General features: G+C 41.1%; 1 protein-coding gene across 4 annotated transcripts in view; it reads left to right on the top strand.

Moving 5' to 3' along the window:
• Window positions 1-24,133, top strand: part of ARHGAP24 (Rho GTPase activating protein 24) — a 184,497-nt gene that overhangs the window by 129,557 nt on the left and 30,807 nt on the right. The window lies entirely within an intron of this gene.

The following is a 24,133-nucleotide window of genomic DNA, read 5'->3' on the forward strand; positions in this document are numbered from 1 at the left end:
AAATAGCTGTGTGCCAGAGCTATTCAGAGGTGGTTGTTGTCACCCTGAGAGCTGAAAGTTAAGTCTGGTCTTCTCTTCCCTGTGTGATCACAACACTCGGCTTACACGTGAATGTTACATGAAAAGTAGCATTTACTCAAGGCACAAAGTCCTGATTCAAACTCAGCTCCAACTGTTTCTAGGGTTAGGGGCTCAGGTGCTGCTTTCTGGTGCAGGGCAGTCACTAATGAAAATGCTTCACTCGGGTGGTTTCATCTGCCTTGATGCTCTGTTGATGTTTGGGTTGCTATGGCTGTGCCAGCATGGGGCTGGCTCCCTTGCAAGGAATCATGAACAGAAGTGGCTGCCTTTCTGCTCTCTTATCAAAATATGCCAGGGGTGCTCAGCAACCTTGGAAGTCCTGTGTTTGTTAATAATCCATGTCTGCATCAGCACCTCTCTGTGCCTTTTCACTGTGCTAGTTGTGATGGCTGCTAATGCCTTTTGGAGGTGCTGAGAACAGAGTAGAGCTGATGTTGTTCAGCAACTCTTCAGAAGTAATCCCTGTGTGAGGCAGCCTTGGCTGTTTAACTTGGTTTTGGGGTCTCTGTTTAGGAATGATGTCTCCAGTGTAACAGCAGTGCTGATGGCAGACAGCAGGCTGCCTGGTTCACTTGTTGTCACTGTTATTTCCTTGGGGTATCACCAACAACACAAGGTGCTATTAAAGCTGCTGGGTTTATGGAGAGAGTGGAACATCATCTTCCTGCAAGCTGTTGCCATAGCAGCTGTGTGCCTTAAGATTGGCTTCCTAATACAGTTGAGGTATTTCATGTGTACCTTAAGGGTTAAATGAAGTACAGAACAATCAGGTCAAGAGCCGGCATAGTTGGGCCTTGTGCTAAACCATGAGCACAACTGGAATCAAGCCTTTAGTGCCAGCAGTCCTCAGCCAAGCAGCTCCACACCCATCACATCAGCAAGATGTAGGCATGTGGTGTTCAGAACTGCCTTCTGTAGGCTGAACTTAGATGGAAGCAGAAATGGGCATGAGGAAGCCAAGACAGAGACTGGTTTGCACATTTTTCTGCTGCACGTATAGGAGAAGATGTACTCAAGGAAATGAGGCTTGTGAAATACAAAGCTGTGTTTCGTGTCAGGTACAGACAGGCAGTGTGTGTATTTGTGATTGCGATATGTGTGGACACCGACCATGGGACGGCTGCGAATTCTAATAATAACTGAGGAAAGTAAAGCATGGAAGAAGGCCTCTGAACCTATCTTTTGTTTGCCATTAACCTTGGTTGATTTAGGAGCATTTGAATTAAAGTGTTAAGGATGTTGCTTTTTGCTTGTAGGCGGGCCTTAAAGACTGCTGCAATAATAACCTTTTGAAGAATAATTTTAGAATATTGCTTGTATCCTTGAAACTATAGCTTTGGAATATATATAAAGGAAATATGCTTATCTCACACCTTAACAAAACAGAGAAAAACAGCTTGAGAAAGGAAGATGAACATCATCTCAAGGATTTATAATTTCGACCAAGGGAAGCTGGACATCACTGTTATGAGATTTATAGTCATTGTAATTAAAAAGGTGGACCCACATCTGGAGAGCTGAACTTCACCAGATGGGATTCATCTTTATTCTTGCAGAAACTGGACCAACATCTTGGAAACTACCACCACCATTTAGGGATCCTCCTTTTTGGGACGCATCCTGAAGAAAAACTAAATCATAATAGTGTATAGAATTGTGATGTAAAAATTGGAAATAGAAACTGCTGATGAGTAAAAAAATTGGAAACTGCTGAGAAAGCTTATGAGTACCCCTATAAATACCTGTAAGCCCCAAATACTGGTGTGCAGTTGGAGGGAAAACTTCCCCCACTGTACCCAGCGCTGTTTTGGTCATACTTTACCATATTAATTAATAAATTGATTGCTGCTTGAATATTGGCCTAGTCAAGCTTCTAATTTATAACAGGCTGGAGCTGCAAATGCAAGCCATGGCATGATTAAATTCCTGAACTGACTTTTTTTGGTTTTTAACTCTATGTCATGTATGATTGATCACTAATTTCTGCCTACTGGGAGAAGGAATTTCAGTGTCAACTGTGTTTTCATTCTCCTCTTGCCACTTTAGCGTGGAAAATGGTAAAATGTCATTTGTTTGTATAAATATTTTACATTCTCATTTTTCATTTGTGTTGTCTTAAACAAATCAAAATTGCTTGGGACTGTAATAGCCTCATTTTACTGAGGCACTTTTATGAATCTGTAATGAGACGCTAAATGAACAGAGAAGAGGGGAAATAAGAGTTTTGTCAGATTCTTGCACATAATACTAGTTCAGGACGATAAATCCTAGTGGTGCTTCATTGCGTTTGGAGTCCAAGGGCTGGGTGTAGTGCAGGGTTTCATTCTGACTAAAATCCTCATCAAGTTAGAAACATCATCTGTAGCTGACTAATGCGATGGAGTGCTCCTTCCTTTGTGTGCCAGCTTTGGGCTGAGCACCATGAGCGCTGTCTCCTGTTAGCCCTCATTGTCTTGAACAAGACCAAACCATGCACGTGCACGTATTTCTAGGCCAGTTGTTTTCTTCCCCTGGTTTCTCTGCTGTAGTCAGGTTTTGGAGACCCATCTGCAATCTTTATGGCTGCACATATTTATCCAAATGCTTTAAAGCACCTGGTAGAAATTGTAGCTGCCAGTTAATGTTTGTCTTCAGTGTCTTGAACATAGAAACACTCTTCTCCTTCCTTCCTCTGTCATTAATTTTAGCTGTGCAGGTAAAATCTGTGGTATACAGTTCCTGTGAATAATGCCAAAGAGTTGGTGCACATGGCCTATGCCCTGTTTGGTGCTGGTCAGCAGCAGATAAACTGTTCTGCCACCATGGCCTTGGAATGATCTGGAACCTGTGTCTCTGCAGCCTGTCCATTGCAGCTTAGTTTGCACAGACCTCTTGCAAGTTTGGGCTGTGAGCTGTGAGATGAGGTACATTATTACATTTCAAGCCCCAGGCACTCAGTCTTCACTCTCTTGATCTCACAATTTACCAACTGTGTGTTTTTCTCAAATATGTCAGAGTAAAGTAAATTTGTAATTCCATCTCATTTTTCTTTAGCAATTACACCGCTCAAGGTTATATGTTACCAAGTTGAATTACAGGCACAGAGTGTCGAGTTGGAAGTATCACTGTCAATAGATACGGCAGTTACTGTGCAGTAATAACACACCTGTCACATCAAGAGGTAGGGAACCATAACAGGTTTAAAGCCTTTTTTGTTGTGCTCCTTCTACCACAACTTAGTGTGACAATTACATGAATCAAAACTGAAGCAAAGTGTCTAAGGATGTAAAACCTGGCAGACAACTATACTCCAGCTTGAAATGCTATCTTGGTGTATATTAACATGTGCTTTACATTAACTGAAGGACTGGAAATATATCTGAAAGAATGAGTTCTGAATGAGCAGAAGAGGGAAGCTCCTTTTTAATAAATGATAGCCAAAAATCTGCTTTGTTCCCTTCAGAGATTTGGATGTTGGTGCTGTCTTCATAGCTGGATCCCTGCTGCCCTCTAGGAATTTTTAATGAAATATTGTCAGCAGTACCACCATACCTGTATTGCAAGCTAGGGATTCCTTTATTAGTCTTCAATAATAATGTTACTGAAAGTACTTCAGATTTCTACAGGGACTGCTGAATTATCATCTTATTTTTGTAGGACCTTCAGGAGTTCAGCAGAGCCTCTTCATTACTGCAGTGTTCCTCAAGGCACTGGCAAAGTAAGCAGAAAGTGACTTTAAATAAATTAATAGATAAATCAGATTTTTCTTGCATTGAGCAACACTCAGTGTCAGATTTCCAGTAGAGAGATGGTGTGCAGCAAATCTAATAGGAATGTAATTTCCATCTTTAGAAAGGTGTTCTGCCCTAATACCCCATAGCAGGATATTTAGCATGGTGTATAGCATTGGTCATAATGGCTCTGTATGTTATAATGAGATCTAGAGTCAAAGCAAAACCCAAACTGGGAAGGAAGTTTAATTGCAAACTGGCATTTTGTAGCTCTGACAATTAGGGTCAGTACTGATGCCTCATCATCCTTCTTCCTCTCATAGGAGAGAATAAGTGATGTGACAACACTGTGTGGGATCCGGCCCCTGTTATGAAAATAGTGGATTAAGTAATTGTCTGTGCTTAATGAATGCAGCTTGGTTAGCTGGGATTAGTCCAGAGAGAAGTGCAATGAAAATGCCTAACCCTGGGCAACTGAGTATCCTGGAAGGTCCTTTCTAAAGGATTACAAATTTCAGTTTAAATTAAGAAATTGGTTTCAGGGATAGATACTCAACAAGTGATTTAAGAAAATATTTTAATTAATACTTAAGAAGTGGAAGAAACTCCACCATGGTTGATGTGAGTCTTAGAGGCACAGAGCATCAAATATAAGACTTGAGTATCCTGAATTCCCTGCACAGAAATGGCACATGGACAGCAGAGCACAGCCTGGCTGTTGTAAGGCCCATTCTGCCCTTACATCCTGGCTTCTCAGGGCAGCAGGAGACAGTGGGGGGATCACAAGGTAGAGTGTGTGTGCTGCAAAGATGAGGGATGGATCAGTTGCCTGGTCTCCAGCCCTGGTTTCTCAGGATTCATGCACTGAAATAAGCTCAGTGGTACACAGGTGCTTCTCAGCAGCAGGAGGGTTTTCTGGAGCAGGTCCTGACACAGTGTGCACGGTGAGTGGAACTGCAAGAGCTGCCTGCAGTCTTGCCTCTGACTGCTGCATTCATTCTCATAGTTAAATTCATTTTTACAGGTGACTGAAAAAAAGAAATCTGTTCATCTTTTATGAAGATCAGATGAGAAGGACTGCAGTGTCTTCCATAAAATAGAAAATGAAAGATTTTTTTAGTAATGTGTTTTATTCTAGTATATTTTGTTATGCGTTCTTTCATGACATGATTACCATTGATAGCAGTAGCTGTTTGAGAAATAAACAGCAGCGAGATTTCCATTTTTATCACAAGTTAAAAATCAGCATGCAAAAGCCTACTATGAATATGTTTGGACAAGTTTAACCCTACTGTTCTCAGTGGAAATATTCCAAACTTGCACTTCATATTGGGGTGAGAATTGGCTGGTTACTTCTTGTGTAGTCCCATAATATCTGTCATCCTGTGCAATACAGAAGAAGTCTTGATGCAGAAACGCGTTTCTATTTATATGCTCTAATCAATGAAACAGTGATGTCTGAGGTGAAATAAGCAGCTTAAAGTCAAGGCTGGGGGAAGCTAATACAAATCCCTGTAGTGAAATTAGGGATTTAATTTGCTGTGGACTGACTTACAGGAGGGAAAATACTATCACCTACCCAGAGTTGGTAAGACACATAAGGAATTTATGCTTACTGCTGTTAATGGATGTCCTAAAAACTGTGTGTCTTGCATCTGGCTCTTGCAGACTAGCACATGAGGTTGTTAGAGAGGGAATTTATTTGTTCAGAGCAGATTAATCCCCAGCACCTCTTTGAGCAGCTGGGACAAATTTTTGGCAAGTCTCAAATCTAAGAGGAACACCCTGGGCAGCAGCCTCTGTGAGCAGAGCACGCTGTGGGGGCTGGGTCACAGGGTTGCTGCAGCCCTGACCCTGTGGCTGTGGTGAGGTCTGTGCCCCACTGGTTATCACTGTTGTTTCACTGTAATACTTTGGGATTTCCTTCCCCAGTGCCCCACATTGCAGTGTAACATCACTCCAGTCTCTGGTTTCTGGGGGTGTAGGCTTTGTTTTTTTAAACTTGAAATATCCCCATGTTATTTCACAAAGCTCAGTGGTTGTCAACCTGGAGAGGTTCTCTGTGCCCAGTTTTCTGTTAACATACTTTATAAGCATCACTTGGGACCTTCCCTTCCTCTGCCTTTGAGGCTGTGGATGCTGCTACCAGGTTTCACACACCTGCTTGGTGATTTCGGAAACCTCAGGTGCTTCCTGTGCCCTCCAACTGCTGTGTTTCAGTCCTGGCTGTGTTTTCAAGGGGAGTGCAAGGACCTAGGTCTGGTTAAGGGCACAGAGACAAATCTCAGTCCACTGCTGCTGGGCAGGTACAGCCTGCTGGAGTCCTCAAGTCTGTCCTTCAGGAAGCACTGGGGTCTAAATACCATTTATTCCCAGTGCATAAGGAGCCAGATGCTTATCTTCCTGTGGCACATACCTGAGGCTTTTGTTCTCAGAAGAAATTAATGCAGCTCCTGATAAGTGTGGCTCCCTCCTGTTGTGTGGTCAGTGCACCCCACCAGCCAGGGGGGAGTCAGGAGCTGTGCTGATTCCCTAGCTCAGCTTTCCTGTTGAAACTGGATCCTGAAGCTAGGAATGGAATGGAATGGAGGTTCCCACTAAGCAACTGAGTGGGAAATGCCCCCACTGCTACTCACTTGGGGAGACAAGGAGAACTGCTGAGTCAGTTCTTTGCATGATTTACCATCATTTTTACGAGTCTGTAATCTCATTAATTTCTCTGATAGAGGAGTTATGTTTTGGATTTACTTGGAATTTCTGTTGCTGGAGACACTTTGTATTTTATGAATCAGATAATTTGTCACTTTGAATTTCAAGCACAGACTGTTTGTGTATGGTGTGTTTACAGTATTTTCAGCAAAGGATTTAGGCTGCGAACAGTTTCATGACCACATGCAATATGCAGTTCTTTCAGAAGGCAGTGTTTTTATATCAATAACCATAATATGTGCCTTCAAAACTGGTGTGTCAGTAAATATCTGTTGTTGTGGTAGGCCAGTGAAAAGTCTGTGCTTACTTGATAGGGGTAAATTCTGCTTGTCTTGCTCTCTGAAACCTCACAGACCACTCATGGAGCTTATTTTGATCAGCAGTTGAAGTAGCTTCTTCTTTTTTAAGTTGTCACAAACAATGAAATATTCATTAAATATCTCTGATTATTTTGGATCATTTGCAGATCACATGATAGAAAAAGTTTTGAAATTGTGTGCAGTAAAGGCTGTATTGCACATCAGTATAGAAGCCTTTTTTTTCCTGGTAGTGCCATGGGGAAAACTGTACTGCCTACAGCAGTGTACACGTGCAGAGTATGGAAAGGACAGTGTATGTTTTGGGTAAATGTACCCAAGTGTCATCACCAGGTGGACAGGATGGCAGTATACTTATTCATTACACTGTCATCTGAAATTTTATGTAGCTAATTTTCTGTGTTTTGATGAGTCTTTTGTAAATTTCTAATGCAGTGAAGCTTCTGGGTAAAGCTTCACTTCATCAGAAATAAAGCTTTACCCAGAAGCTTGACTGCAAGTAAATTACTGGTTCCCAAAATCTGACTGTGACACTTGTCTATTTCTCCAGCATCTCTTCCAAAAACAGCTCTCTGAATATTTTTTTGCTTTATGGCGTCCGTCCATGGTCAGGATCTGGAACTCTTTTATGGTTAAATTAACATTTCAGGGACTAAAGAGAGAGCAAGGGTGTTTGGGTAGAGAAAATATGTTTGTTAGTTTTTTAAATAAAGTGTCTCCACACTTGCGCAGGTGAGAAAATGCAAGGTTTTCTTTCAGAACTTGAGCATTCTTCCTCCCTTCCCTGAGTGCAGCCTGGGAACAATTTCAGTGTGGTTTGTCCTCAGAGAGGATTTGCTTTTTTAAGTGGTTGGCTCTGCAAATCCCACAGTCTCCCTCAACTTGCTCCTTTCTCCACTAAGGGTTTTGGCTTACACTGGGTACTATATGCAGTGGGATAACTTCTTTGGATAGTATTTTATTCCTTTAAAAAAAACCCAAATGCATGCACATCCAACAAAATACCCAGCAAAGATGTTTTTAGATGACAGCTACATTTCAATTCCCAGATGTATGCCATAACCCCAGAATGAAGTTCCTGATTTCACTCAGCTGAAGTGCTTCACCTCACCCTCTCACTGTGGAGAATATTCACCCACTATAGTTTGTGATGCAGATGGCACCAACCTGCAGTTTCTTTCTAGCCCTGGATATTGGGGTGGGATTAGCAGTTTATCCCAAGTGTAGTCTGGAAGTATAACTCTTCTCTAATGGAATTGCATATTGGTAGCTCAGCACTGGAATCAGACACTGAATTCTAGGGCAGGAAAGGCAAGTGACCCTAGTGATAGGATGGCATGCAGGCAGCTGATTTGAGGATGCAGCCACTACCTTTCATGAATTAACCCTTTCATTAAATTTACCCTTGTGAATTTACTATCGGATTGTTTTTCTGTGTGCAGGCAAGATTCCCCTGTGTGCAGTGAAGGTACTTCTGTCTCGCCATGTTAAGTGTCCTTCCAGCTAATCAGATACCCATGCTGGGAATGAGATAAAATGTGATTTTGTTTTGACTGCCTCCAAGGTCAGAGCTGTTGTTTGCCTGGCTTCAAGCAGATTTGGTAGACTGCTGATAGCTGTGTCTGTCTTCTTTTGATGATAAGCCTTCTTTGTCCCTTGGAGGGAGGGGAGAAATGGAGAGGCCAACTGCAAAGAAGTGTGTGTTTTGCAAGGCACTACAGGTGAATTCTATGGATATCAGAGCAAAAAGCTGTGGAGCTGCCTGGAAGGTTTCTTGTGGCTGAAGCTGCAGGCAGCACACAGAGTAGTGCATTTTGAGCAGTGTTTCCCTGTTCCCACTTGTTAAACAGCCAGGGTCTCTGTGAGAGCTACACATCCACACTGGACATGAGGAAGGGCCAAGGTGAGCTGTTGGCAAGCTATGCAGAGCTTCCTGTGGTGTTCTGGAGTTGTGGTAAGCCATGCTGTGATGGTGATGGGAGTGGTGGGAGCAGCCCATCTGCTGGACAGAGCCAAGTTCAGCTGGGGACCCTGGCAAGTGACAGCAGGCAGTCTGTTCCATGGCTGAGCTAGCACAGGTGACGTGTCTGAGTCCTCTGCAGTAGTGTGAGTAGCAGTAAAAGGGCTCTCTCTTGTACATACCAGTACGCCTTAACTGAGGTGGGTGAGCACAGCCTGCTCTGGGATGGCTCTGAAGTGCTCTGCAGCAATGTAATGCTGTAATTTCTTTTTCAGTGCCTTTAGAGAGAGGCCACATGCACAAAAGTCAGCTGAGAATTACCATCTCCTAAAGGTGTGGGGCTGGCTCTTCCTGCAGCAGTCTCTGAGGAAAACCTAACAGTCAGCAGCCTCTGACACAGCAGGTCTGGTGCCCAGCTCTGGGTGGGTTTTTCCCAGTTGTATGCTTAAATACTAATGGGAGCTCAAGTGGTTCTGTTGCCATCTCTGAGAACAGACATGCTGTCTGGGAGGTTCAGTTTTGTTTGGTAGTGTCCCAGAGAAATTCAGTTTGCTTTGTAAACAAACTCTTGTTCAGAGGTTTTACTGAGGCAGCATGCAGCTGCTTCCATAGGCTTGAAGCTTTATTTTAAAGCTTAGCAAAAGCAAATAAATGGACGTGTTGGTCAGACATGCCTGTGTTGCAGCTGCCCCACACCAGCAGACAGCAGGGTGGAATATTTCATGCAGGCTTGTATGTATACTGACTTTGCTGAGTAAGTGGAGCTTCATGAGGCTAATGTGCCCATAGCACGTTGGGATGTGCAGTAGCAGTGTGCTGGTGTGTAGGTGATAGCATTGTACCTTTTACAGTGAGGTGGCACATTATTTTTTATATAAATCTTATATGTATTTTTATAATTATAACTGACCCAATTACCTAATGAACAGATCTCTTCCTGAGCTGGTGTGTTTTATGGAGCTGTAAGGGAAGTTTTCTGTGCTGCTGTCAGGAGGGGATTGCTGGAAGGAGATACTCCTCTCCATTCTCAGGATGGTACCTCTCTCCTCTCTCCCCTGATGCAGTATGAATGGGCTGTGTGCATCTCTTGGTCCTTCTGTGGGGCGTGGAGTTTTCTCATGTCATGGGAGGATAAATGAAGCCATTCCACAGGTGCTGCAGTTGGTTGTTAGATTTCAATATGCTTTCAGCCTGGGAAAAGGAATATACTAACAAAGTTAAAGGAAGGGAATATTGCAAATGGTTGGGTTTATAGGATACCTGAGGTAAATGGAGAAAAGCCAATTAATCATTGGCTGGCTGTTCACATATATATATCTGGAGAGTTGATCCAGAGTCATTCTGGAGTGGTTGGAAAATCCCAGGTGCTTTAGATGTTTGGAGCCTAAACATAGGGTCTAAGTCCTGCTGTCACCCACCCCTCCCTTAGCATTTCCAGATGTGTGTCCTTCTCCAGTAAAGCCTCCTTGGAGCTGAAACTTGCATCCCCGTTATCCCATTCCCAGAGGTCACTCCTGAGACTCTGTCTTAGCACAAATACAGTCATTTGTGGCCTCTTTACACAGGTAATAACCTTGCATTTTATGAGTTATGTCTTCAGATCTGTGAGGTCAGGAAAATTAATCATGTTAAAAAAAAAAAAAAGGTGGCTATACCTTGTATGGTAAAAAGGCTTCTCTTCTAAGCATGGAAATATCATTCCCCATTTTAGCTAAGAGTTTAATTTTTTCCTGAGGACTTGGGCTTCAGGAGCACCATGCAGTAGGAGACTTATTCTTATTTATGGCAATCTTTGCTTTGGAAGTCTCCAGTTTCGACTGGATGTGTCAGGATTTCACCCCACAAACAGGGATCCATTCCTCCCCACCCATTCTTGTGCCGATAAACACCTTTATTTCATCACTGCATACTGGAGCAGAGCTGTTGGATGTGATACCAGAGTCTTGCTGAGAAGCAGTTACTGAAAGAATTAACCTTTCAGTGACCCAGCGTCTGCAGCAACAAATCTGTCTCCCAGACCTAGGAGTGCGGTGTATATTTTAATACAGTCATGGAAGTTGCCCTAGAAGGTCAAGAGCAGAGATCTGTGAGCTTAGTTACATGGCTAAGCAAAATCTATTTTAGGGAGAAAAGCTATTAAACTGCAGAAATCTTATTAGCAGTCCTAAATGGTAGACTTTGCCATTAGCTTTTTGAATTGCAATCTTGGTATGTTTGAGTTCTTCAGTTTTATTTGAGGCATTCTTCTGAGAATTGTGCCTACATGGTAGGAATGCATAGTGACATTTAGTTTAATAAATTGATTCATTACCTCTAGATTTGTTTACCACTCTAATTGTATCATTATATTTCCACTATCGTTTTGAATTAACTTACACTGTCCCCTCAGATCGTGCTGCCACTTTCATTTTCTCTTCCATGGGATGTTGTCTCCTTTATAATTATTTTATCAGCATTTAAAGTGTTTTATGCCAGAATAATAAGCAGAGTAAGGCAGAAGCACTTGTCCCCATTTAGAGTATCTGAAGGTCAGGAAAATGACACAACTTCCCTGGATTCCTGAGTTAGTAGCAAAGAACTCTGTAACTGTGGAAAATAGGTTTTGCTCTTCTATCCTGTGCCTGATTATTGGAATATTCAAGTGGCAATTCAGGCCTACACAGCATAACTACTGCAGCAGCTGAGTACTGGGGAAAAGGACAACCTGGTCACTGGGACACAGGACTGAATCTGTGAGCCTTTGGGACTGTGTTAATCCATTTGTTGATCAGTCAGTGTCCTCCCAGCTGGAACAGAAGTTATTTCTGTAAGTAGTCCAGGCCCCTAAGAAGGAAGGCTCATGGATTACTGCTGCCAGATGCCTTTCATGGCATTGATAGTTAATCCTTCATTAGAGGAGAAATCATCATGTTCTTTTATGTAAATGAAGTTTATTTACTCTGTGCATATCAGTTAGAGAGCAGATGAATCTGAATGTCAAAAGGGCCATTTCCCCACTCAGTCTGTATCCAAGGGCTAAACCCTAATTTACTGGGAGTGATTCTGCATGAGAAGTGAGTCTAGTCAGAGGCTCTAAAGAGAGAAATCACAGCAGAAAATGCACTCCCCTGCTACAGCAGACTCAGGCAAGAGCTCCATTCTTCAACAGGTGAGTGCAGCATTTCTCAGAGCCTGAGTAGCCTGAGTACAGGAATGACTTTTCCTGGAGTGTTGTCTCTGAAGTGCCTCATGGGTGTACCCAGGTGAAGTTTTGCTTGGCTCACTCAGATGTGGCTTAGCAGCCTGGCACAACTCTCATTACAGCCCGGTTCTTATTATGGACCCTGTTTCCCAGGTGGGGATTTTTAACCTGATTTGAGTTACTTCTTCCCTTAGTCATGTCACTTCTTCATCTGTGGGTACTGTAGCAGCTCCAGGTGGAGAGATGTGGCTTTTTGTCTTTTTTAGCAGGGTGTCCTGTGGCCATTCCGCTCAGTTTTCATGCCATTCATTTCAAACAATTCTTTTCTGCTCAGAAAAATCCCCAACTACTGGGCTGCCAAGGATAAAGACCTTTCTCCCTTTCAATGCTGTGTAGTCACAGAATAATTTACAATGCTGGGCATTGGCTGATGTATTTAATATGTAAGGAACATGATGAGATTAACTAGATGTGGCCATCTGTTGATCTGCAGAAATTAAGTTGCAGTAAGTTTTAGTCTCTTTCCCCATTTGATTGGGCGTAATCAACTTGAATTTTATTTTTTGTAAGATTTTATTATGGAATAAGAGGTTCTCCTGTGAATTTTGTGCTTTCAACTTCACTTTCCATCACACATGCTACATTTTGTATTCCTGTTCAGCTTGTGATCAATAAGTGGTTTTACAGTAGAATAATCACAGGAGGCAACACAGAGTTCCAGGGAATTTGCTTAAATCCTTGAACATTCAAAGTGACTTTGTATCCAATGTACTTTCTTGACAGTTTGGAAAGTGACGGGGGAAGTATGTTTGTATAGGATCACAGAGATGTTTTGAAGGGGAATTCTTTGAAAGGAAGTGAAATTTGCAGTGCAGGCACCAACATATGGTTGGGTCTCATCTAAGCATCCTCTTTCAAGTATCTTCCTTTGCTCTTCATTTTTCATTTGAAAACCTAAGCAGATGCTGGTACCTAGGAGAGCACTTCTGTATCCCCCAGCACTGGCTGAGCAGCCCTTCAGAGAAGGGTTTGATGAGACTGGTTGCACTCCATGTCTGTGTGGAAACAAGGAGACCCCCAATCCACAGCCATTCCTACAGACTAAGGCTGTTCTAAGGCTGCTGTACGTCTGTTGTTGCCTTGGGCAAGGTGGAATTAGTATTGGAATTCAGCTCTGTGTGATTGCATAAAACAGCAGCAAACTAAATGTTTCATTTTTGGAGAGGAAACTGCAAGGGGAAGGTGGTTTTGAACTGGGGGCTAATTGCTTTGTGTCTGATAGATTGACCTCACAATTTGAGGAGGTTCTGTGGCACGTGGGAGAAGCGACTCCACTTGCAGTAGGATGGGGAGCTTCTCTTTGCCTGGCAGCTGCTGGCTGCAGCATTAAATACTTGAAGAAATAAAGTGCTGTGTCAGGCTTACCTGGGATTTCTGCTCAGTTTTTGGGAGTGCAGCTGTGCCTTTAGTGGGGCTGTGCCACCTAAAAACACCCTGTTTTTAGGGCAGCCTCCCCCTCTCTCCATGCTGAGTGTCTGGCTACACTCCAGAGGGACTCAGCAGTTCAGCTGGGATAACCATCAGAGTCTGTGTCCCTGTCAGAGGACTTAATGTGGGAAACCTTACAAGAGCTGGCTCTCACCCAGACTTTGTGATAATTGCCAGTTCTAGCTGTGCCACTGATACTGAGAGTCTTTCTAAGATACCAGAGTTGCCTTTCCAAAAAATCACACAGGATTTGGCAACTTTCAAATACAACATGATATGAGATCCTACAGTTCTCTCTATATTTTGAATAGGTGATGAATCTTGGTGATGCATTGGGTAATCTCACCAGCAAATATTTCTCTCTTATTGACTTATATCTTAACATACTTTTTTTTTGGTTCTTGTTCTTTTAAAATATCATCTGCCATATATGGTGTATGGTTTAGGGATAGTTGCTTGCTATGTCCGTGCTCAGCACACTTAACAAGAAAATATTCCATACCATCCATCTGGAAATAACATCCTCAGTGAATGGTAACCTGTCAGTGAATCAATTACCTTTCTTTTGAATGTTTAAACTTAGTCTATGCATAAGGCAGAATTTTAAAGAATCTGCCATAACTTGGCATTCAACAGGTTTGTAGATTCTAACATAGCTAGAGAATCTTGTTAAACTTCAGTGAAATATTTGTCTAACTCCTAGCTAATAATAGTATTCTCTTCTATTGTTCTGTGAGGACACCAGAATGTTGTAGCAGCTTCTGTAGAGTGGCTTCAGTTTACAGTGCACATGGTGGTTATGGAATGTCAAGTTTTCAAAGCAGAGCTGGTGGCAGTTAAATTCCTGTCTCCTGGTTTGTCAGTAGTAGGTATTTGTATGTCATCATTAGGTCCTTATCCTAAACTTACCACTTCCTCTGGGTTAAGGCCCTGTGTTTCATGAGAGGGCAGTGATTACCTAGAGGATAGATGCTGTCTCTTCAGTATTAGCTGATATCTGCTGACTCTGTGGCTTTGTTGGTTAATGCATTGTTGTTGTCCAGATTGTCAGTGATGGATTTTTTGTTGCCTTTCCCATTATCAGACTTGAAATCCCTTCACTGATGCACAGAAATTTGCCAATAATTGTGTACCAAAATCAGAAATGCCTGTTGGTAACCTCTCAGGTTGGTCTTGCAGTCATGACTTTACTATAAGAAGTCCTTGTTTCTTTCCTACCAGAAAAATCAAGCATTTTGAATAACTTCTTCTGCTTAATTGCAGATTACTTCATAGATTTACTGATATTTCTTAACAAGTAAATGGTTTGTAGGTACTCGCTGTATAATACTTTGAAATACACTGGGTTTCTTTTTGCAAGCACTTTCTGTTAGTGCACTCTGCCAGAAATGAGACCCAAGTGGTTTTTGTGTGAAAAAAACATTGTGTTATATGGGCTCCAGCTGTCAAGGCAAAGGTATAGACCTACTCTGATTAGTAGTAAATTCACTCTGGGATCATTCTGTGCTCATTATTGAGAGGGGAAATGCAGACCATATTATGGACATGTCTGTGCCATAAATACAGCAGAACAAGGCTGAAATGATGTTTCTGTCCATCCTGCTCTATTGCAAGGTATGGAGATGTACAGAACACTAAGCTCTGTTTGTGCTTTGCAGATAACTGGTGTTTGATGGCTCTTTCCACATGAAAGCTGTGCTTGAATCTGACATTTCCGAGATGGAAATGTCTAAAGGACTGGAGAGTTGAGCTGATAATTCATTAAGCAGCACACTTTTGTTTGAGTCAGTATTGAATTGATATCCCAAAATAATGCCTAGAGGCAGAGTGTTTCTGGAGATGGCTGATTTTAGATGAGCTGTGGAACAAATGTCCTGAGCTGATGACTAAAATCTCCTGCTACTTTAGATAAGCAAGGCTGTCTTATGCTGAGACCTAACACTCTATTAGGTAATTGTTTTTGGCATATGTCAATTAGCCCACATGCTTTATTGAATAACTTATTCTTGATTTATTTACTTAACTGCTAAAACATGAATTTGCATTATTAAATAAGTGATGCTTCAATAAAATTACATGTATGCATAATATATAGTTGTTCATTTAGGATATTTGCATCATTTTGCTTTGTATCTATGCCATAAAGAGCTGTTATTTATATCTGGGATCAAATCTGAATGAGCTAAAAGGACTGGCTGCTCTCTGGGGAAATGAAGTGTTTCTGTGTTTGGGTCTAACTCAGTGCAGACTGGAAAGCACCATGTCCAGAAGCAGGGAGGAGTATGGTCAGTTCCTGATGGAGGAAGGATCCTTTTTCTTGGAAGCTTCTGGAAAGAGATCATTTTTTTCTGTCTGTTTATAAAATAATTGCCTGTAAAATTAGAAGGCATGCAATGTTTTCTGTGTTGGGGGCAGATCACTACTTGTGAGTAGGCCACTGTATGAAACAGAATTTTAAAGAGTGTTTTAAGTTACAGCTTAGCCACAGTTCACTGTCCTGGGATACTGGATGGCTATCTCCTGATGGAAACTCTTTTGGCTGAACTCTGTTTTGTACGGAGTTAATTCCCCACCTTGTGTTGTGCACACAAAAGCATGCTTAGACTGATAAAAGAGCATCTCGATTTTTACCTGCTGAAGGCTCAGGGCATTCCATATTCATGAGGAACAGTGAGCTTAATGAATGGATGCTGAGAGCTGGAGAGCTTAATGAGTAAATGCTGAGAGCTGAAGTGAGCATGTGCTTTGAATGTTGTTCTTGTTAGTCTCTGAGAACAACCTTGCTCTGACATCCTGACATGCTGGCTTTGCAGCCTGAAGTTCACATGCCAGTGTGTATATAGGTAGGTCCTGCCAGTCCCTGGGTGAATTTACACTTGAGGACTTCCATTCAGGTATTGATCCTTCCTTTCTTAAAATCATCCGAAGTTTTAATTTCCTGCTTGATCAAATGCCATACAAATATGTGCTGTGGACCTGACCTTTCAGAAAAATCCATTTCAAGTTGAGTGTTTGCACTTCAGTGCAATTCATGATGAGAGGCTGAAGAGCAAAGAAAGAATTCAGTAGCACTAAGGGCAGTCATTTCCCCAGCAGCAAAAGCTCCAGGATCTTGTTTTTTTTCCCAAAACAGAGTCCTAACAGTGAGATTCTTTTAAAGCATTTTTTACATGTTTGACTATGACTACGCCAGCAAATGCATGGGACTTTTCCCCCCTCTTTCCTTAGAAGCATATGTTTGCAGAGACTTTCCCTAAAATCAGCTTGGATATCAGCCAGATTTCAAATAACATAATGCTCATTTTGGTGTCCAACTTGAGATACTTTGAAGAAGGTTCTTACTCTCAAATGACAGTAATTTATCTTCAAGATGTGTCATGTGGGACAGAGAAAATAAGTTGCTGTTGTAATTTGAATTTATGCTTTTCTCTTAGAATAAATTAGTTACAACAGGTAACAGTGAAGCTGTCCACAAGTTCTTGCACTACCAGTGATGTTTGACATTATGTGACCCTCAAACTTCTCCCTTCACAGGTCATTGAAAAACTCATGTTCTTTGCTCTTTATTCTAGGATGTCCCAAGCAAGTTCTGCTGTCTGATAGGAACAAAGCTGTTGTTCAGAAAGCAAATCTTTTTTGTCTCTGTCCTCAGGAAACAAGCACTGACAATTTGATATATTTTGTGTGTACAAGTTTTAACTAAAAAAGCCACAGTAGCTTTTTAATAGTTTGTGGCATTAGGCAAAAACTCTGCTTTATTTTTACTTTCTTTAACTCAAAATTTCAGAGGAAAGCTCTTTATGAATGAAGTTTTGGAAACAGGGCACTGTAACAGCACTGTACATTTATACAGACAAATGTGGCATGCAATTTTGTTTTTTTACTAACTGAATCAATATTTTATAAGTCTCAAGTCCTAGTAGTAATGAAGGATATAGAGGAGTGGATTCCTTATGGCCAGTCTCTTGGCTTTTGTTTATTTATGCTTTTCCTATCTTTTTATCATTAAAAAAAAAGCCCACATGAAATTCCATTGCAAGAGTCAATGTGTGCTCGGGGGCTGGTAAAGTACGGAGCTGTGATGGGGTCCACACAGATTGATGGACTTCTATTAAAACCTGTAAACAGTGTGGTGTGCCCTGAGCAAGAAGAGAGATGAGATTTTTTTTCAAGTGAGAATGACACTGGGAAAGGGCAAGATACAGAAATGAACTGTGTTGGCACCAACATCTTAGAGACAGGGAAGGATAGGACGAACAGACTATAAAATAGGTACCACTTGGGATCTCTGGCTGAGGTTGAGGTGGAGGATTGTGAAATCTGTTTGAAGCATAGCAGAAGTTCAAATTATGAATAAAGGAAGGGCAGCAGAAACGGGGGAAAGAATAAGACATGCCTGAAAAGATTAAAGGGCTGGAAAAATTGGAGCTCCTACATTGTGCAAGGGATGATTTAAATTCACGTCTCTTTTCCTCATTAATGATCTCTTTCTCACACAATTATAACTGCTGATGAGCAAGAATCACAGTTCTTTGCTCAGGTATTTAAGCAATAATTACAGCTATGCAAGCACAAAATGCTTAAATATGGCACTGCTTTTATTGTGCAAAACACTGAAGTTTTACAGACTGATGGTGCTACCCTTGTAGCCCTGCAGCACAGGAGAGACCTACCTGTACAGAGTGTTCATTGTGTTACACACGAGGAATTCATTTCCTGAGACTGATTTCAGATATCTGACAGCAGCTTGGTTCAGTGCTTCATGAAAACAGCTCATTCTGTTGAAAAAGCCCTGCTGTCTTCCAGGCATTCTGCAAGTGGGGGAATTGTGCTAGAGCACAATGCCCACCAGGGAATGTACTTGTGTTAGCAATTTTTTGCCATTTAGCACTTAAATTAGGCTTCAGCTTTTATGTTGAAAAGCTAATATGCCCCCTTCAAAAAAAATACACCCATAGTTTAGAACACTGCTGTTGCAGATTATTAATGCAAAAGATTGGCTGGATACAAGCAAGAGAAAATTATATTTGTACTGAAGTATTTAAAAAGCAGTATCCTCATTACTGACTTGTTCACAGTTACTTGATTCCCTTTGTAGGAAAATGTGTTAATTCTTTGTGAAGAGAGAAATTTAATGGGCACCTGGTGTGGTTTGCTAGTAAAAAATGGTGATTTTCGTAGCTCTGTATTTCAAAGCTGAGATTTCTCAGTGGTGGTGGCATCAGTCACTTAAAGCACAAGTGTTTCTCCAGCCAGGTCTTTGTCCTTTAGATGACTAAGCAACTTTGAGCCAAACAATTAGAGCAGATAGAACAGGGCAGTCCTGGAAATTGTAATTGGAATTGTGGTTTGTGGATCTCCCTCAACCCAATCTATTATGTGTTATCAAGGCTTTAGAAGTAATGCAACTGTGTAGTATTCTTCTGATGACATGAGTTTTTGCATGGTTGTTAAGAACTTGGTTGTCCAGACTTTCTTTTTGTAGTAAAAAAAGAGGGCAATGACTTGAACTACTTAGGCTATGTACTTCTTTCTTCATTTCCAGATGAACTAAGAGGTAAGGCTCTAAATTCTTGGTCAAGTTTAACACAGTCAGGAAGAACAGGAAATTACCAGGCATATACAGAATAAAGAAGCTTTTTAGAATTCTAAGTAAACAAACAAAAACACAGAAAAATTCTCAAACACAGAGAGAGCAAGTTTCAGGTAGCTTTGTCTCTTTCGGTTTTCAAACTGGTCTTTTGAGATGCAGCAGTTGCTCAGCCTTCAACACAGATTGTGACTTGCTATGAAGAAAAGTTCTCAATGAATCCTGAACCCAAGAAGACTTTAAAATCTCATTAAAATAGAATTGCATTCTGCAGCTTAGCTCCTTGGTGTGTCTTTGTTCGGCCTATGCTTCAATCAAGTGTTTTGCAGTTAGGTTTTTCCACTGTCCCAGCTGGAACATAAAATATTTTAGTGTTTAAACTCATCTACCAGTTCCATAGCATTTTGAAGGATAAATTGTCAGCTCAATGCAGGAACCCTTGAAGGAAGGAAATCATCCTTGAAGGAAGTCATGTGTGATTTTCATCACACTCAAGGTGCACAGGGTTCATCAACAGGAGTGGCCAGCAGAATAGTTCTTACATTTCATTAAAGTTTAACAGCTAGGATGGAGTTCCTTGTCTCACTTGAGGATGGATGGATCCCTTAGTTTCCAGATTTGGTATATGAAAGACAAACATGTGGTTTTGAACTGCAACACATCAGACCTATGCTTAAAGCAGCAGTGCTTTTACTATCAAAGTTGGGTAACCAAAAATTTCTGGTTTTTTTCCTTGAACAAGGAGTTTCATCAGGAACAAAAAAAAAAAGGATAAGGTTGTTCATCTTGTTCTCTGATATTCTGTCTCCACATTTTGCAGAGATGAGTTCTGCTTCCGATTAAAATGGCTGAATACAAATGCTTTAAAATGAAAGTTAATGAAGGAAATCCAGGTGGGTTTTTCTAGAGACATAGATTAAGTATGTCAGTTTGTGTTGCTTTGCAGTTGCTTCGCAGCCAAAGGGATAATTTAGGAACACAAAGTGTAGTGGAAGAGCTGTGAATTTTATCACAATTATTGGTGTTTTGCTTGTGAAGAAATACTAAACAGAGTCCTGATCAGAAATGATAAGTCACACAGTCTTACCTTCCACCTGAACAAAGAGTATGCTGGGAGGTGGTGGAGAAACAGGAGTTTGATTGAATCCCATATGGAGGTGCATTTAGTGTATTCATCTGAAACACTAGAAGGCCAAAATTTTACTATTTATCTTTTTCCTGAGGAGACAAATATAAAGCATCCGAGCAGGAGGATGTTTCTAGAGAAAACTTAGTGAGTTCTCTTGTAAGGCCAGTCTGCCTTTCATATTCATTCAGTTCCCAAGCTGAAGAGAGTATGGGTTTCAGAAACTGTGGCTAAGAGAAATGCACAAGGGAGTAGGAAACTGTTTCACTTTGAAATTGGTCCCCAATTTTATTTTACTTTTTTGTTTAGAATGAAAATGTTCTTGTGAGGTTGGCCATGACATTCTCAGCTCAGAAAAAATCGGATTAATCCTAGTTTTTTGATGTTCCTCCTGGGAGAAAATTCTCTCTTAAACAGTTGGTATGAATTTAATCCTTTCGCATTCCATTCTCAAGAAATGCTGGAACCACTATTCACAGGAAATCCAAGATCCCTTTAAAAGGACAAAGGCAATACTTTGTGCAGAGTTCAGCCCGGGTACATCCAGGTAAAGGAAAGATGTTGGCTTAGACAGGAAGAGTCTAGAGAGTAGTAAAAACACCTTTCAGGACTGAATGCTGCAATGTCTGTGCCTTCTTTAATGGACAGGCTATAAGGAGCTGCAGAGCTGTTGAGCCTGGTACTCAGGGAGCAGTCCCCCCTTAAATGCAGTCCCTGCTCCCAGTGCCTGTCCAAGTGGGAGCTGTGGTGCTGCATCACCAGCACAGCCTGGTCCCTCTCTTTTTCCCCTGCAGAGTGGATCGCTGCAGCAATTGGCTTCTCTGTATTTTAATTGTAGTTTGGGATTGTGGGGTTTGTTTGGGTTTTTTTCTGGATGCTGGCAAGAGTCTCTTGCTGGTACTGGGGGTACCAGCAGCACCAGTCTGCGGGTCAGCGAGCCCCTGAGCAGCAGGACAGAGCACTGGGCGCCCACATGGGTGTTATGGATAGATCCCTTTAATGAATAAGAGTTCCTTCCTGCTGCTGCCAGGGAAATAAAGCGGATTAGGGTCTGGTTAGGGCCACAGGAGTAACATTGTGTAATGGTACATTGTCATTCTGAGACTCCAAACAGTGTAGATCCAATTACTTTTGGCTGTTTCCAGAGGCTGGAATGTACAGCATATACACATCAGTGGTGCAGACAGCAGCTTTTCATCTCAAACATGCCACAGTCAGCTTCTTTGGTCAGGTGGTCTGGCTTCTGCTCATTCCAGCTCCTGTGGCACCTGCAAATTAACGAAGGGGAAGGAGATGGGCAAGAAGTGGAGTTCATATTCCAGCCCCTTGAGTTAGCTGTTCACATCCAGGCCCCATCACACAGGCTCAGGCATTTCTTGGACTGCGAATGCAGCACAGAAATTTGAGAAGGCATAATCTGAAGCTAGAAAAAAATATAGGTAAAATAGGTTTTGGTTTGCACATGGAAAAGAGTATGGATTCGTATCTGTAATGTGACTTCGTGCTGAGCACCATTTTCAAGTTGATGTTCTTAATGCTGCTATCTGTGGTATGAATAGATGTCTGATTTTTGGAGATTGTGATCTCCTCACGCTTCATTGTAATCATAACAAAAGTATTAAAAGGAAAAAAGAGTGGAAGGGGATATTCCAAATAATGTCTTTTACAAGTGTCCTGCAGACCTACTGAAGATTCAGAAAGGTCCTAATTCTATTTTTATTTTTCTGATATTTCTTATCTGAGATGATTTCTTTTCCAAATAATGGTCATTTCTTCTTGTCTCGTCTTGTAAATTTGCATTTAAAATATAGTCTCACTAAAAATTAATATTTGCAGTAAAACACAAATCCAAGTGCTATTGTGTCCCAAAAAAATCTTTTAATGAGGCTTTAGTTAATAATATCTACACTAACACGCAAGTAGGAGAACCCTGCAAGATCCAATATTGTGTGTGAAAGGGATATGAATTACAAAGTAGATCCAAAATTGCTATAAAATGATGAAGCTCTTTCTGTTAGGAAAGCTTCACTTTCTCATAACAAGGAAATGTAACCAAACATTATGCTTTCCTTCTCTGCCAAATCAGGCTGATTGTGTGTTGGCTCAGTGGGTGTTTACCTGAGCTAAAGTACTGCTCTGGAATTCACACTGTAAATAAGCTAGCCAGACTTCTGGGATTAATCCACTCTATCTGGAGAACACCCTCCAATTTGTCATAACATGAAAACTTGGTAAATACTACATCAACTGCTAAGCAAGTATTACATAATCTGTTGAATTTAAATAGGCAGGCTATTAAAAGAATATGGATCAATCCGACAGCACCTGAGAGGACCATCATGTCCTATTTTTTCTTGTCTCTTTAGTGAAAAAAAAACACGTTGCCATTTTTTTTTATTGCTGGATCTGGTATATATTGTGTTCATGAATGTTTTTTGGGGTTTTTTTTGGTTGTTTTTTTTTTTTTTTGTGTGTGGCACCTCGCAAGATCCTAGTCCACTGAAATGAAAAGGAGCTACAGTGCAATAAGATAAATAATTTCTTCAAGTCTTATAAGCCACAGAAAGGATTCAATTATGGTGCATTATTTTTCTCTGTGCTGTATTTATTACTATTATATTAATAGCTGTAAGAATATATTGAGGTTTTATGATTCTATCCTTATTTTTTGTTCTTTTTAGGGTAAGAACTATATAGATGATATGTAAAATAGGCCTGTTGAAGTAAAGTGAAGATAGTGTCATGTCTCCTTTTTGTCCTTGAATGAGAAATCTGTCCTTTTTCTGGTCAGAATTGATATGTAAAAGGTAAAAATGGGGAGCAAGTTCCCAGGGCCTGACTGTGTTTTCTGCAGGGCAGGGTTGATGTGGAACATTAAGATCTAGGATTCTGATGCTTCCCTGTACCCATACCTTCATTCTCTGTGGTAAAAAGGATGGAACATAGCACAGAAGTAAGACCCATATTTTGTCCTGACCTTGGCTAATCACTGAAAAGATTTTTAAAAAATTAATCTTGATATTTCTCTAGTATTGACACAACATAATTTCATCCTTACTATATCTTAGAAAAAAACCCCAGTGTTCTTTAGACTTTTAAAGTGTGGTATGTTCTAAAATGTACTGTAGTTCAGGTTGTTGAATTATTTGTTTTGATGCCTTTTTGGGGGAGCATCAGGGTGTATGAATGGCTGAGTTTTGGCTGTAGAAAACTAGAATCTCTGTTTATGTTCAAGTTAAAATTTAAGTTTTGAATAATGAGGCAATCCTTAAGAATAAATATTCAGTAAAATCTGCCAATGTCTGGCTTTTTCATCCATCAGTTTTGAGTTAAGTCCCTTTTACAGTTGTGTGTCCTGCTTCTGTAAAGCGTGGTCTGCAGGACTAGATTAATACAGAATACTTGGGCCAGGATTTTCTAGTCCTTAAGAAATTTATCTTTAAAATCCTAGCTGTTTGAATGCCCAGCACTAAGCATGGCACTCTTCCAGGAGCAGTATTCCTGCTGTAACGAGCAGAGATGTTTACTTTAGATATCACTAGAATAAAAAATGGGAATGTAAGAAGCTGGAAAGATGTGAATACAGGACTAACAGGATTTCTAGGTGCATTGCATTTGTGTGTGAAGTACTTGTGTATGCCCTTGGCTCAGTGAAAGGGCATTAAAATGCCACCCTTTTTCTGGAAGGGTTTGGCATTCTGCAGTGCTGGAAAGGTGGTTTGATTCCTCAGTGCTCTTGCACTAAGGTACCTTTTAGAATGGAGATGAAACAGTACTACAGGGCTGAGAACATGGAGCTGTAGCAAGCCAGGTTCTGGTTTTGACCTTCTTAGTGTGGGCCCATTCTTTAAAGAAAGGATAAAAAGGCAGCGTGTTCCCTTTTAATCTAATCCTCATCAGAGCTGTCCAAGGCAGCGGGTTGCACAGTGTCGTCTGCCTTCTCCTTAGGGAGTCACAGCAGCACTTGGGTG

Source organism: Fringilla coelebs (assembly GCF_963513975.1).
Source record: "Fringilla coelebs genome assembly, chromosome: 4".
NCBI lineage: Eukaryota > Metazoa > Chordata > Aves > Passeriformes > Fringillidae > Fringilla > Fringilla coelebs.